Source organism: Citrus sinensis, chromosome 3, assembly GCF_022201045.2.
Source record: "Citrus sinensis cultivar Valencia sweet orange chromosome 3, DVS_A1.0, whole genome shotgun sequence".
NCBI lineage: Eukaryota > Viridiplantae > Streptophyta > Magnoliopsida > Sapindales > Rutaceae > Citrus > Citrus sinensis.
In genome coordinates this window covers 32,601,935-32,619,657 of record NC_068558.1, presented here as the reverse complement: position 1 = coordinate 32,619,657, position 17,723 = coordinate 32,601,935, and the positions used below count along the sequence as shown (strand labels likewise).

Sequence of the window (17,723 nt, the reverse complement as noted above, 5' to 3'; positions counted from 1 at the left end):
TTAATGATTTTTATATAAAACCAAAAATTACAAAATTAAAAACACAAAAACTAGACATACATGTGTACAGTAATAAAAATTTCTAGAATTTTTAGAAGTCGCTTGGTTTATGAAATAAATTATAGAAGTGAGAATTACCGTTGAAAATATAAATTTTCCAGCACTAGTGTTCCAACTTGGAAAATCAAAACAATTAATATACAATGAAATTTTGGACAATAAACATATGAATCGAAAGATAAAGATGTCTAGTTTAATAAGTTTTATGTATGAGACTCAATGAAAACAATCATCGTATGATGTTCAATATTGTTCACAATTTCTAGGACAACATAATAACACTACTTCCACTCAATAGCACATAAATATATACATGATCATACTTTTCACAATTTTATTAATACAGCACATACAAAATCATTTAATCAATCACATAAAATCACAATGAAAATCAGAAGTTCAAAGGCTTATAAATTCTTTCCTACTTTCAAGACAAAATCCAAGCTCAATAACTCCTTTAATGGAAAATAGGAACACAATCAAAATCTTCCCCTCTTCTTATTCAAAAACATAAATTTCCTCTTATGTTGGTTGTTGTATTTTTTTCTTTATTAGCCTCTAGGGTTTTGAAAAATAAAATAATATAGAGGAGATTTGTATAGGCCAAGCCTTTTTAAAACCCTTACCCATTAAGGAATTTATTTCCTTTTTAAATAAGGTATTTAATAAATAAATAAAAATTAAGTGATTTGAGATTTAAAAGAAATAAAATAAAATAATCTTGAATACATTAACCCAAAATATTATATTCTATGAAATAGATATATAATAATCATAATATAACAAAAACAACAGGTGTTACACTTGGGGTACACGCTATTAAATGAGGTGTCGGTTGGGAATCCTTCATATCCTTGAAAACCCTAATTTCACAAAATCATTCCCCCTCACTTTGCTTCCACTCACCTTTTCCGATTACAAAGTCCATTTTCTTCACGGGAGATCAAGTCCCACAATCTGCTTCAGATTTGGCATTTTCTCCCCTCAGGTACTGTTTCTCGTACTTCAACACTGGGAATTTACTATTTTTGCTTGAGTTTGGAGATATTTGGTTCTAGCTCTAAGTTAGCCCAGACAGTGTCGAAGGAAAAAAAAAAAGGTAATTGAGATTAATAATGATGAGTTTGACTTTTTGCCCAGTTTACTCACAAAATCTGTCTTTGACCCAAGGATTCTCTTAAAGCCTATAGGTGATTCTAGTGTTAGAGATAGTGCTAGGAGGATGCCTCCTCAGGTTTCAACCTCTTCTAGTGACAACGATAGCGATGACTCTTCTAATACATAGCAAACCTTGGGTAAGTATCAAGGGGAGGATTCTGGTGAGAATGAAGGTGGAGAGTCTTCACCAAAGGAAGATTGACTACAGGAGAAAAAGAAGTTGAGCAGCAAAGCTCTAGCCGAGCATTACCCTATTGACTTCATGGCGTGTACCACAACAATAGCTGAATTATGTAAGCTTAGAAGAGTTTATAATATCCCTGATGATATAATCTTAGGGTCTTGTTGGGTATAAATACTAATGCTATTTGTGTCAATGTGCAAGTGTACACAACAAATAATATAATGATAAGTATTCAAGATCGTCTCCACAGGGATTAATGTTATCAGACTTGCTACAACAATTTTAACAGTACAGATTTTATTCTAAATTAAAATAAAACAATTAATGAAACTAAAATACTAATTAAAATAAAAACGCAATAAATAAAATGCAACAAAGTAAATTATCACGTCAAATTCAAAGATAAAACCAATGGAAATATAGAGTAGTTGAGTGAATAAACTCTCCTAATGGTCTTGACTATTTTCTAATGGTGTGCTCGGTTGCTGCTGTTGAGTGTTAGAAAATGTATATTTATAAAGGAGAAAATTGTCATTTTACATTTCAAGTCTTACTAACAACTCTTACTTTTATGTATTTAAACTTCTTATAATTTAATTATGTGTGTTTCATTTTAATTAAGTATTTTATGTATTTTAGGGGCATCATGGTCAAGTGAATACTAATGCTATTTGTGTCAATGTGCAAGTGTACACAACAAATAATATAATGATAAGTATTCAAGATCGTCTCCACAGGGATTAATGTTATCAGACTTGCTACAACAATTTTAACAGTACAGATTTTATTCTAAATTAAAATAAAACAATTAATGAAACTAAAATACTAATTAAAATAAAAACGCAATAAATAAAATGCAACAAAGTAAATTATCACGTCAAATTCAAAGATAAAACCAATGGAAATATAGAGTAGTTGAGTGAATAAACTCTCCTAATGGTCTTGACTATTTTCTAATGGTGTGCTCGGTTGCTGCTGTTGAGTGTTAGAAAATGTATATTTATAAAGGAGAAAATTGTCATTTTACATTTCAAGTCTTACTAACAACTCTTACTTTTATGTATTTAAACTTCTTATAATTTAATTATGTGTGTTTCATTTTAATTAAGTATTTTATGTATTTTAGGGGCATCATGGTCATTTCACAATGAATGAGAAATCATATGGTAAAACGGACATCACTTTTGAATTCAGGACAGTCGAAAACCTTAGAAAGAGTATAAAAGGAAAAATGTAATTGTTCACATGTATAGTATTATTTACGTTACTGTTCATGACACTGTTCACATAGACGGAACAATGATGCGGCATTGACCGATGATGTGGCATTGACTGATGAGGTGTCACGATCCTATTGGACTAAAATTCTTATGTACTGTTGATTGATGACGTGGCAGCATATCAGTGAACCAAAAATCTCGCGTACGGTGCACGCATTACATATGATTATTTTCAACCAAACCACGTCACTATTCAAACCGGTTGACTATTCAAACCGCATGGTCAAACTGTGTCACTATTCAAACCGCATGGTCAAACCGCGTACTATTGACGCGTACTGTTGACTGATGACGTGGCACAATCTTGAGCGTCCAAACGATTTTTAATCTGATGGCTATGATTTACTCAATGTATCTATAGAAAAAGGACTTTTCCCCCCTAATTTGGCGTCGCTGAATCCATTTTTGGACTCCATTTTCTATAATTCCTTCTCCATCTTGTATTTTCTATGAATTTTAATAAATTTTCATTTTTCTCTTAATTCAATTATGAGTAGATAATTTTCTTTCAAGCTTGGGTTGAAGGTGAAGTTTCAACATGTGTCATAGGCTTTATTTGGTAAATTTATTTTCTCTTCCCCTCTAATTTTTGTGGATGTTTTGAATTCTCGTCGACAAATAATAATAATCTTGTCTAGATACCGCCCTGATTTCACCAGCTGTCTAATACAATGTTATTATTATTTGGCACAATAAGCCCTTAACGCTATATTGATTAGAGCGTGGTTCATGAGGTGTAGAAAACCCCATCATGATTTAATTGGCATTAATAAGAAACATTTAGCCCATAGTACATGTTGATACGGATTCAGATACCCAAGTACATCATTTCAATAGATAATCTAATTTTAGGATAATTTAATTTTAGGATAATCTAAGTCACTTTCACCACAAATCCAATCACCCTCATACAAAATTAATTCTACATATAATTAAAATCCACCTCCTCGTGGGATCGACACTCGTCACCATTAATCTATTCTACAATAGATTCGTGCACTTGCGAGTTCAATAAAATTTGTACAACATCTGAAGTATCTATTACAGTACTAGGCAGAATCCTTATGCATCTTCAGCCATCGCATGTTGGTTATCTTATATCTATATGCAACTTAATAATGATCAGTTGTTATGCCAACATAAGATGTAGAATTACACGCTTAGGTTCTATTTACCCTATAAGGTGAATCTCTATGTCTAGTTCATCACTAATTTTAAATCAAGCATGGCCCTTTTGAGGCTCAAGTAAAACTCAATTTGGAAAACTCAATTTAAGATCAAGTATTGCTTTGATATGTTCCACTAAGATAGACCCTTTTATGGCTCTTCCTTAGCTAGTATCATTAAATAGGTGATCAACCAAAATAATGAATAAAAATAAATTCTATCAAAACAAAATACTACAACAACACATGCAACAACACATATATTCAGTCAATAAACCATTAAGATTGTTTATCACTCAACTACAAATAAATTTAGTTCATGATTTGTAAAAGAAAAATAAAGAACAAAGTTTCGGCCATGAAACATATCTTCGTGAATAAATAGAAACACGAAAACAAGAGAATGATAAAAATGATTAAGCTCCCAATTGATCTCTGTAATTTTTCTTCTTGTGCAGCCCTCAATCTCCCTCTTGAATCTTGTTTTTCTTTTGTTTCTTTCTATTTTTCTCCTTCGGTGACGGCCCTCCTTGTTCCTTATGATGTCTGCTTCTTTTATAGCTATAAATTAAGGTAAACGGAAGCGTATGACGCACATAAGTCAGATTAGGAAACTACAGATCGCAATTCTGTAAGTATCCCGCGCAGAATTTTTTCTGTCGTTGTTCTAAGATTGCTACACCAATGGTTGCTACAGTAACTGCACTGTTCTAGATTTATTTCAATTCTTTTGTAACTAAGTTCTTTTCCATCTTTTACAAGCTTATTGCATCAGCATTCCTTCCTTGAAATTTGGGCTTCCGGACACCTACAATTATGCATATGATTTAGTATACAAATTATTTTAAATCAAACAAAACTTATTACGAATAAACTAAGATGAATGTTTATGCAAAAAATAATAAAAATGCAATGAAAACACATTATTTACGCTTTAAGTATTATTGATTTAAGTCTAAAATTGCCATGATAACTCTTATTTCATAGAGTTATCATATCCTCAAACTTAAATCATTACTTGTCCTCAAGTAATGACAACACTACACAACCATGCAACAATTAACTTAGCTCTATCATCAAATTTGCAAGGATTCTTCAACCCTCAAATCACACTCATAATCACGCAAAATAGCCATAGCAGTTCAATTCTAAACTTAGGCTTCATTATGTCCAAAATGTGTGTGTGACACTTTAATCAAATTCCAGAGGTGCTATAACATTACAGAGACATTCCATATAATTCCAAGGTAGAACACAAATATATTCACATATGGGAGAGCAGAATTCACAAATAAACTCAAACTGTGCTACAACAAACATAATTATTTTTTTTTTCAGTTAAACCCTTCAATACAACATTGAGCTTTCATGTGAATGCCTATCACTTGTAATGATGACACCCAATTACTCACTCAAAGTACATGTAAGAGTTGCTACAGCAACACATCCAGGATGTTATATCTAGGTTTTACCTTTGGACGCCTTTGACTCAAGACTGAACATAGGGCTCATGAACAGATCAAGTTACTCAATATCCTAGGCAGCAGACCTCTTTATTTTTCATTCCTTCATCACCATTTTTCTTTTGCTTTTTCTTTGCTTTTTTTTTATGCATAATTACTGCAGCACTGCTAATAGCTCTTGTTGCCTTTGGACTCAAGTCTACATATGGGGTGCATACTCAACCCTGGTTACTCAGCAACTTAAACCATTAGAGCAGCATTTATTTCAGATCATGCACATTCCAACAAAAATTTTCCCCCAAACTTGAGATTTTTTCTACTCTTTTTTGGTTTTCCTGGCTCTACTACAACATTCTCATAAAACTCAACCAAAGTCTAAGTGTCAGGACAAAATTTCAACCTTCATCTATAACTACTCTACTTGGCATTTTCATAAATACTGAATCACACTCAATTTATCTTCATTAGGTTTTCAAATCCATACACAAATATTAGATAACAGAGCTTTATACAACACACAACACAAGCATAAACATATGCACTCAGAAACACAACCCCCCGAAAACTTGACTAGTAATGTGTCCTCACAAGCACACAAAACAAAACCACAAAATCTGACATGCATGCACTAAATAAAAGGACATGCAAAATGAATCAGAAAATTAAAACTAATTGAAAGAAAAATTTTGCAGAAAGAAGTAAAATAAACTAGCGGGTAGGGGTACTCCCCTATTACTGGAAGCACTGCTGTAGCACAGGTTGTAAAGGGTCACTTCTTCTTTGATCCACTTCTTAAAATCTCCTTATCATAAAATCTTATCAATCCATTTGCTGTTGTAAAAGCAAAAAATGCTTCTGTTGTTTGAGAATATTTTGTTAAATGTCATGCTGTAAGTGATGCTGCAACAATTCTTTCTTGTTTTTTTTTTTTTTGCCAACATTTTTTGTACTTGCTATAATTTAACACAAAGACAAAAAATTAAATGCACACTTAAAATAACAAAAAGAAAAATTAAATAATTTAAAAGCTAAATTCAATGCCTTAAAACCTTGAAACAACTTCCCTTATTAGGTTGCCTCCCAATTAGCGCTTGATTTTAGGTCTTTCAGCCTGACCATACTTGTTTGCTCGACCTGGATCTTTCAAGAACCGATCCTTCTTTAGGCTATTCACATCATCTCCCATATAGTGCTTTACTTTTAGCCCGTTAACCTTGAATTCTTATTGGTCTTAAGTGAGTTCCTTTTGCTGGATTTACTCGTCAATTCTGAAGGGTTGCTTTGCCCCTGACCATGCTATGTTAACTGATCCACGATCTTCATCATCAAGTTCTTCAAATGTTACTGTAACACCTCAAATCTAACACGTGCGAAGCACATGAAGAAGGAGGCTACTTACAAATCGTAATTCTTACTCATAAATTTCAAACTGAAATACCTCAAATTCTTATTCAAACAAATCCATAAATTCACACATTCTACACTAAATAGTTTCTCTCAAAAATAAAAAAAATCCCAAACTCCAAATTACAAGTTCATAACAGAAATAAACTAAATAGCAACATGAGTTCATTCCTCTTCTTATTCAAATAGCAAACAAAAATGAATCACTAACTCCAAAACTAGACACACTTTTTAAACGAAACTTAATCTACAAAAAGTAATTACGAGGGGTGAGCTGTCAACTCTGTAAGTAAAACCATTCTTAACACACTAGCCCAACCGATACCAAAAATATTGCAAGCCCTCTTCTATTTAAAACATATGTTACAATTCATAAATTTCATAAAAACATATTTCGATAAGATAACATAATTTCATCGTAATTTAGAATATGTAAAGAATGATCAATTATGAAAGCAAATCACATAACGCGTACACAGAAAGCAGATAGTTAGCTCATGTCACATAATGTCACCCATAGTCTCGGTGACCCGGCCAAAAACAGAATCAGAATATCGTATGCACACTCATAACAGAAACCCAGTACTGGTCCAGACATATATTTTGTATATTACGATTAGAATCAGAATCAGAATCATAATAATTATGGACAATGAGCCAAAACATTAGGAATCACATACAATCATCAATAATTGAAATCAGACATGGGCACAAAATATTCGTATCAGATTCATAAAAGTTCATAACAATAATTTAGGCTTGCAAAATATTTTATAGATAAAATCATAAAAGATAGTCATGTTATAAAATAATTTACATATTTAAAAGCATTTATAAAATATTTTATTAAAAAGAATTTAGGTTTTGAAAACATTTTCATAAACTGATCTTGTTATGAAAATCCATTAATCTTCTAAGAAGTATATAAACTCATATAATAATAATATCAAAATACTTATACATATCCAGTATATTAGGAATAAAGTTACGTACCTCGATAAAGGGATTTGAACTAACACACCTCTAAGCCTCTAAAAGTCTCAATCACCTCCAACACCTTAACAAATATAAGATATAACTATTAACAACTTATCCTAAGAATCTGATTTGCTAATTCATACCCATACTAGTCTTATTCTTAGAATTTTAACTCTTAATCTAAAAATCAAAATGCCATAATATTCTATAGAACCATTCTGGACATCCATGGGTACCTTATATAAACTTTCTAAGAGGATCCGATTTCAAAACTATTTATTGCTTGACAAATTCAAAAATTTTTCACAGTACCTTAACCGAACAGAATGTATTCTAAGAATTTTATAAAATCCGATACTGATCAGACAATTATGAAACTAAAAATGGAAATACTAGACACATGTATCAACTCCTATATACAATTTCATAATGTTCAAGTTCATTTAGTGGTACAAATAAGTTTATGAATCTGATTGCCTGGCTAGAATCACAGTTTTCCAGTGTATTAGTGTCCGATTAAAAAATCCATATAAAATTTAAAACAAAGTCAAATCTTATGAAACAAAATTTAATCAATAAGCTCTACATGTCTAGTTTTCAAAAATATAAATTATTAAGAAAACTCATTCAGAAAATATATGTTTGAATTTGAGATACTCATATTATCTAGAATTTGTTCAGTGTGCTTAATACACCAAGGGTTGATTATTAAAACCCACAATAAATCAAAACTCTAAACAGAACCTAAACACACCTTAAATCATGTATTATAATCTGTATCAATTTAAAATCATGCTAATATAAACCCTAAATAGAGTGATTGGAAATCTTATGGAGAATAAGGAGAGTAAACCTACCAATTGCTTTGATTATCTCCTAAACAAATGTTTTAATTCCTAGGTTGGATTGAAAATGAAGGAGGGTTAGGGGGTATTTATAGGATTCCTTAAGGCTAATGGATGGTTAGGATTTTGCCACCACAACTCTTGATTAATGGTTGAAATTATCCTTAATAAATACCTTACTAGTTTTTAGAATTCTTATCTATCTCTACAACTTTCTTACATCATCACTTATGTCACAGATTATGTCATTATTACTTAGCAATTGCATCATCACTTATGTCATTACTTCTATTAAAATTAAATATTATATATTATTAATATTATTTTAATACTTAAAGGAGCTTGTTAGCTCAAAATGAATTCTACTGTATTTAGGTTAGAGAATTGAACCTTACAATTACAGCATTGATTTCTTCCTTACTGCAACAACTGTGTAATCTCTCTGCTACAACAAAGTCCACAACACTGATAAAATTACAATCTTTAATCTCATCGGGACTCTTCATGGCATCCAGCATATTGAATATAACTTACTGGTCATTCACCCTCATGGTTAATTCTCCTTTTTTAACATCAATTAAAGTCTTTCCTGTGGCTAAGAAAGGTCTCCCAAGAATAATTGACATTTCTTTGTCTACCTCAAAGTCTAGCACAATGAAATCTACTGAAAAAATAAATTTATCCACCTTCACCAACACATCTTCAATCTTCCCTTCTAGATAAGCATGAGATCTGTCAGCAAGTTATAGAGTCACTGTTATTGGTCTACATTCACCAACTCTTAATTGCTTAAACACTGATAGAGGCGTGAGATTAATGCTAGCCCCCAGATCACAGAGTACTTTGCCACTGTATTTAGTGCCTATGGAGCATGGGATTATGAAGTTTCCTGGATCCTTCATCTTCTGTGGTATCTTACTCTGAAGCATTCGGCTGCACTCTTGTGTTACAGCAACTGTTTCAAATTCTCTAAGTTTTCTTTTCTTTGTTAAAATATCCTTAAAAAATTTTGCATAATTCAGCATTTGTTGTAGAGCTTCCACAAAAGGGATATTGATATATAGTTGTTTCAGCACTTCTAAGATTTTGCTGAATTGCTTGTCTTATTGTTGTCTCTAGAACCTTTGAGGAAATGGTGGTAGGTGCCTAAACTGCTATGCTACAATAGATTGTGCAGACTGCTTCTCTTTTGCCATGTTCTGGGTTGGTGCTACAACCTTGTTATCTATAGTTGTTGGATCATCATTTTCGGAAAATGTTGCAGTTTGACTGCTCTCACCAATGTGCTGTGAAGTGGAGGATTGTGGCTCTTTTTCAATTTGAGTTTCTTTCTGGATTGAAGTGAACTTAGTTCTTCTTTTTGGTACACCAACAGGACTATGAATATCATTTCCATATCTCAAGTTAATCACTTTGCAGTGCTCTTTCCCTTCTCTTCTTCAGTCCTCTGTATTGCTGGATAAACTGCCCTGAGGTCTGTTGCTTAATGCTGTAGCAAGCTGTCTAATTTGATTTTTCAGGTCTCTCAAAGATGCAGTATGACTTTAGACAACTGCTTCATTCTTTAAATATAATCCTTAATTAAAGCTTCAAAAGAGCTGAGTTGATCATTGTTGATGTTTCTTTACTCTTGATTTTGTTAATAAAATCTATGTAGTTGAGCAAGTCTGCTATGTCCACTAGGTACTGCAGCAGTCTGGTTCTGATAACTCCATGAAAAGTTTGGGTATTATCTCCATCTAGGGTTGTAAGTGTTTGTATATTAGATTGTCCTGGTTCTATCTATTGAAGTTGCCCACATAATTGACTAAAGTTGGATTCCAGGATAATTATCAAATAAGTGTCCCTCTCCACAATAAACACAAGAGATCTCGGCAACTTGGTTGACAGTTGCTGGAGCAGTAGTCATAGCCTTTACCATATTTGTTAATGAAGTTACTTGGGCTGACAATGTTGTCAAGGCATCTATGTTATGGACTCATGTTGTTCCTCTTGTTGCAGCTTGTCTAGTTGATAGCCACTAATAATTGTTGTTAGCAATCCTCTCCAAAATTTTATAAGCTTTATTGTAAGACTTAGATAACAAAGCCTCATTTACTGAAGCGTTCATCATCAATCTAGTGCTTGAGTTGAAACCAATATAGAAAGTTTCCAACTTTATGTAGCAAGGAATACAATGATGAGGACATCTTCTGAGTAACTCTTTAAATCTTTCCTATGGATCACACAAGCTTTCATCTTCAAATTGATGGAAAGATGTGATCTCGTTCCTCAACTTTGCATTCGTGGTTAACGGAAAGTATTTCATCAAACATTTTTCAACCAAATCATTCTATATAGTGATAGAATCTGGTGGTAGAGAATTCAACCATGCTCTTACTCAATCTCTCAAAGAAAACACGAAAAGTCTGAGTCTCAATGCTTCATGCGATGCTCCAGCAATCTTGAAAGCATCACTTACTTCCAAAAATAACTTAAAGTGTAGATGAGGATCTTCGGATGACAAACCATTAAATTACCCCACTGTTTGAAGCATCTGAAACATCACGGGTTTGAGTTCAAAATTGCTAGCTTGAACAACCGGTCTAACTATTCCCAGATGTCTGGCTTGAGGAGTCAACATTGCGTAGTCTCGAATGGCTCTATTTTTATCATTCGCCATGTAAATAATGTTGTTGTTCCCTAGTTGCCTTTGAACACATTGTCCATTCAGACCTTCATGTACATTGACTGGTTGTATCTCCTCTCTAGGGTTCCAGTTTCTCATATCTTGCAAGTCATCCATTGCTACAGCAACTTATAACTCCCAATGCTTTCTTCTCAATCTCCTTGCGGTTCTTTCAATTTCTGGATCAAACTGGAATTCAACATATTTATATTTGCACATGCACAATGAACAATTAATCCCCGGCAACGGCGGCAAAAACTTATTAGGTATAAATACTAATGCTATTAGTCTCAATGTGCAATTGTACACAACAAGTAATATAACGATAAGTAGTCAAGATCATCTCCACAGGGATTGATGTTATCAGACTTACTACAATAATTTTAACAAGGGACGTAGCCAAGAATTTAATTGATCTGGGGCGCACTAAAAATGTAGCATAATTTTGAAAATTTATATTACAACACATAAAATCGCAATATAATATAAATTGATAATAAATTTCAAAAATTTAGATAACAGTACATAGCAACTATAATATAAATTAATAATAAATTTACTTATTACAATTGTTCTAATCGAGAATTCTCCGACGAGATTTCATGTGTTGAAAATGCTGTAAAATAGTTTCATTATCAAAACAATTAAATACTTCTTTTTCAATGTACACAACTAGATTATCATTCAACCATTCATCTCCCATTCGACTTCGTAGTCAATTCTTCACATAATTAATAGCTGAAAAAACTCTTTCAACAGTGGCAGTGGCAACTAGTAAAATTAATGCTAATGTGACGAATAAATAGACCAATGAAAACACCTTGTGCTTGTTAGTCTCAACCATTTTTTTGTGCAAGATCACCTATCGGGCTTAATCCTGAAAACTCAACACTAGACTGCATATCTATTATGTAAACATTAAGTTGAGTATCTAGTGTCATGAGATCAACTGGAGAAAAATCTTTTGGATAAAGTTGAGCAAGGGGCAATAACTTTTCTTTATTAAAAGCTACAAATGAATCTTTTGGACATAAACAAGCCAAGCACAGAAGTATTTTAGTGTTTACCTCATTAAAATGACTATTTAACTCTTGAAGTTACATATCCAAAATAGCGCAAAATAGGTCAATGCGATAATGATGCATATTTGTGATCTCTTCTGCTCTATGCCTTGATCATCCAGGAGTTAAAAACATATTTTCCATGACAGGAGTAACAATAAAATGCTTATCACAAAATTAAGAAACTTGACTAAGCAAAGAATTCCATCCATGTTCCCTCATCCTTTGTAGACCTAGTTTGCAAATGCTAATTAATTTCATTGTAATGCTTGTGACAATTCATTCACAAAACCAAGAATATTTTTCATCAAGCATAAAGTAAACACAAAATCAAATGTTTACATGAACCTCAAGATTGAATTTGCTTCAAATCTTTGCTTAGAGTTTGATGCATCATTTGCAATAATCTCAAACACATCAACTATGGATGAGAACATGGTAATAATGCTTATTAATGTACCATAATGTGACCTCCACCGTGTGTCGCCAGAACGCTTTAAAGTAATCTCTTGATTCATACCTTGTCTGCTTTCAAGCTCACTCGTTTTCAGTGCTTCACTAACTGCAATAGCATTCTTCTCTCTAGGAATATCATACCGTTAGATGAGACTGCAACAATGTTAATAACTTTAGCAATTATGTTAATATACATGCAAATTATAGTTACAAGACTAAAATATTATGGGTCTTCATTAAAAATTCGGTATATAGACACTAATCTTAATAACTTAATTTGTCCTTAAATCTTTTAATAATGGCAAAAATATTCATATATGGCAACACAAAAATCAAACGAGTGTATAATAAAATTAGCAATTTTAAAATGGAAAAAACAATGAAATAATAAAAAAATTAGAATTACTAAACTTACAATTTTAAAACATCAAACCATACAAGTGAAGAAAATTGAGAAGAAATCATGCACATGGTGACGACCAGGGAGCACTGCAAATCGCCGAATCTGCTATGTAGTCCACCCACCACAATTTATTCCATGGAAGAGACGAAAATGGAGTCCACCCACCATTTGTCCTTATTTATTTTTATGAAATTATAAAAGTTAATCAAATTATTTAGAATTAGACATTTAAGTTTAGGGCAACGTGAAATTTTTTAAAAATTATATGTAGCACTTTCAAAGTTTTACAATTCACATGGGGCATTTTTATAAATAATAAAAAAATATTTTTTAAGAGAACCATCAAAAAAAATTTTTGAAAGCCAGCTGAGGCATATGCTAGCTCCGCCTCTGATTTTAACAGTGCAGATTTTGTTTGAAATTAAAATAAAACAATTAATGAAACTAATATACTAATTAAAATAAAAACGCAATAAATAAAATGTAACAAAGTAAATTATCACATCAAACTCAAGGATAAAATCAATAGTAATATAGAGTAGTTGAGTGAATAAACTCTCCTACTGGTCTTACCCATTTTCTAATGGTTGGCTCGGTTGTTGCAGTATCTGCTATAGCACTGGGTAGAATCCTTATGCATCTTCAGTTGTCGCATGTTGGTTATCTTATATCTATATGCAACCTGACATTAATTAATTGTTATGCCAACATAAGATATAATATTACACACTTAGGTTCTATTTACCCTACAAGGTGAATCCATATGTCTAGTTCATCACTAATCTTAAATCAAGCATTGCCTTTTTGGGACTTAAGTAAAACTCAATTCGGGAAACTCAATTTAAGATCAAGTATTGCTTTGATATGTTCCACTAAGATAGGTCATTTTGTGGCTCTTTATTAGCTAGTATTATTAAATGGGTGATCAGCCGAAATAATGAATGAAAATAAATTCTATCAAAATAAAATGCGACAGCAACACACACAGCAACACATATATTCAGTCAATAAACCATTAAGATGTTTATTACTCAACTACAAATAAATTTAGTTCATAATTTGCAAAAGAAAAATAAAGAACAAAGTTTCGGCCACAAAAAACATCCCCATGAATAAATAGGAAACACGAAAACAAGATAAGGATAAGAAGGATTGAGCTCCCAATTGATCTCTGCAATTTTTCCTCTTGTGCAGCCCTCAATCTCCCTCTTGAGTCTTGTTTTTCTTTTGTTTCTTTGTGTTTTTCTCCTTAGGCGACAGCCCTGTCGCCCTCCTTATTCCTTATGATTTGTGCTTCTTTTATGGCTGAAAATAAGGGTAAACGGAAGCTTAGGGGGCGCATAAGTCAGATTAAGAAACTGCACATCGTAATTCTGTAAGTATCCCACGCGAAATTTTCTCTATCGTTGTTCTAGGATTGCTACACCCATGGTTGCTACAGCAACTACACTGTTCCAGATTTATTTCAATTCTTTTGTAGCTAAGTTCTTTTCCATCTTTTGCAAGTTTATTGCATCAGCATTTCGTCCTTGAAATTTAGGCTTTCGGACACCTATAATTTTGCATATAATTTAGCACACAAATTATTCTAAATCAAACAAAATTTATTACGAATAAACTAATATGAACGTTTATGCAAAATATGATAAAAATGCAATGTATTATTGATTTAAATTTAAAAGTACCATGATAACTCTTATTTCATAAAGTTATCAGATCCCTAGCAAAAAGAATACACCTAGTCGGCCCCCAAGGTGTAACACCTCAACAATTTACCCATGAAAGTACAAGGGTAAAATTGGAATGAAACCTCGCATTGATTATTCTTATTAATAAACCTCAAGATAAGTAATCATTATTCATACTCCAACTAAATCTTTACGTAAAACATATGAAATAAAGTCTCCAAAGAAAAGTCTCTAATCCAAAATAAAAAGTCTAGCAAAATTTAATCTTTAAAGCAACTCCATAAATCCACTAAAAAAAAATTTCCATCTAAGTACCTAAGTCACATCTCTAATCAATCAGTAAAATATTACAGAGGAGGGGTGAGCTGTCAACTCGGTAAGTAAGTCCATGTATAATATTTAAAAACCTTTGTCATTATATCTTTAAAACATTCTATGACATCCTAAAATAACATTTTGATTTAGCATAAGGGATGGATTCATGCAAAAGCATTAAAAGCATTAAAACATTCATAAAAATAGTAAAACATAAACATTTGGTAGCTCATGCCTTGCATTCATCATCATTCCTCATTCAAGATACTATACCCTGCATTGTTCCTCGTTTTAGGGTACTATACCCCGCATTGTTCATAACATCATTGTGCACAATATCATTATCATACTAGTAAGTATAGCATTACCTAACATCCGAACATTAGCATCATATACATTACTACGGACTATAAGATAAAATATTTTTTGAATCCACTTTACATCCTTTCATAAATAGCATTAAAGTTTTTAAAACATTTAAGAACCTTTCTTTGATCATTTAATTCTTTTAGAAAATTCTTTAAGAAATATTTTGCTTACGAAAACTAGTTTCTTAAGAAAAAAATCATTTAAAAATACATTTTTATAAATTCATTTAAATTTTTTTTATTTTACAACATTCATTTAAATATTTTAGAAATCAGTTATGTAAAAATTTTCATTTAAACATAATTCTTATAACATAAATTACATTTATTATAAAGCACATCATGCATGAACCTGCTTACCTCAGTCTGTAAGAATCAACTCAATATCTCAAGAACAAACCAATGAGCTCTCTCGCATCCTTAAGGCAAACACTAAGCAAAGAAGTTATAAAACTTATTTTCTTTCTCCAAAGACTTATGTTTCTTTCTTTTTCTTCCTAAGCTTTTGTAACGGTGTAGAAAATAAAAAACGGCTTCCTCTTGAATACTTTTGATAATTAATAAATACTTTTAAAAAAATAAAAAGTAAGAAAACGTGAGTTTTAAGAATTTTTTTTAATAAAAACTAATAACCTAAGTAACTTATTTAAAATAAATTGATAAGTTTTACTCACACAAACACCCAATAATAACTATCCTACCCAATTTAATAAGGGTAAAAGAGAAAACAAATAACGGGTATTACAACTTCTCCCCCCTTAAAAAAAAATTCGTCCTCGAAATTTAAAGCTTTACCCTAATCCTCAAATAGCTGAGGAAACTTCTCCTTTATTTCATGATCTCACTCCCAAGTGGCTTCCTCAGCAATATGATTCGCCGAATGAACTTTTACCAAAGGAATAACCCTTCTCCTTAGAACGTTTTCCTTCCTATCCAATATCTCCATTGGTTGCTCCTCATATGACATATCATTGGCGATTTGGATAGGTTGGTAATGCAATACATGAGAAGGATCAGCCATGTACTTCCTCAACACTGACACATAGTATACATTATGAGGCCTGGAAAGGCTTGGTAGTAAAGCCACTTGATATGCCACTGGGCCGATTCTCTTCAAAACCTCAAAAAGTCCAATAAACCTAGGGCTAAGCTTGCCTCTCTTCCCAAAACGAAAGACTCTTTTCCCAGGTGAGACTTTTAAGAACATATAGTCCCTAACTTGGAACTCTGTATCACGTCTACGTCAGTCTGAATACGCTCCCTTATCAGCTTGACTTATTAGTTGTGATCTGAACCAATTCCGACCCCAAGAGTTTCCTTTCACTAACTTAATCCCAATATATCAGTGACCTACACTTCCTCTTATATAAAGCTTCAAAAGGTGCCATGCTAATACTATTGTTATACGCAAACTCCACCAGTGGTAGATGTTCTTTCTAATTACCTTCCAGATCCGACACACAAGCTCGCAACATGTCCTTAAGAGTTTAGATAGTTCTTTCTGACTGTCCATCTGTTTGAGATGAAAACCAATGCTCAATCTCAACTTCGTTCTGAACTCCCTCAATAAACCAACCCAGAAATTAAAGGTGAAACGTGGATCCTTATCTAAGACAATGGACATTGGTACTCCATACAATCTAACTATCTCATCAACAAAAAGCTTGCCCAACTTTCATAGTTTATCGATAGTCTTCATCGGTAAGAAGTGCGCTGGCATATTCAAATGATCCACAATTACCCATATCGAGTCACAACCCTTCCTCGAACGAGGTAACCCACTTACAAAGTTCATGGTTATGTTTCCACTTCCATTCTGGAATTGGAAGCGACTAAAGAGAGCTAGTAGGCCTCTGGTGTTCAATCTTCACTTGCTGATACACTGAACACTTTGAAACATAATAAGCTATATCATTCTTCATATTCCTCCACTAGAAATTTTGTTTCAAGTCTCGATACATTTTTGTCCTTCTAGGATAAGCACTAGATGTCTCGCATAATCTCTTTTTTCAGCTCAACCACATTTAGTACACAAAGTTGCTGACCTAACCATAAAGTACCATTATCATCAAGTCTAAATTCTGAACGTCCAGCCCTCGTTGCATCAGCAATATTTCTGAGTTATGGATCTTCACTCTGAGCAATCTTAATCCTATCAATTAAAATAGGTTGAACACTCAAGTGAGACAAAATATTTGTCTGCCCATGTATAACAATTTCAATTCC

The 17,723-nt window shown here is 32.5% G+C and overlaps 1 protein-coding gene and 1 non-coding gene across 6 annotated transcripts in view; one reads left to right on the top strand and one right to left on the bottom strand.

The window, feature by feature from the left end:
• LOC102623169 (putative disease resistance protein At3g14460) overlaps positions 1-17,723 on the bottom strand; it is a 41,611-nt gene that overhangs the window by 8,486 nt on the left and 15,402 nt on the right. The gene's annotated exons all lie outside the window — the stretch shown is intronic.
• LOC112498478 (small nucleolar RNA R71) lies at positions 10,710-10,816 on the top strand. Its single transcript, XR_003065789.2, has one exon. It is a non-coding gene; the product is annotated as a small nucleolar RNA R71 (small nucleolar RNA).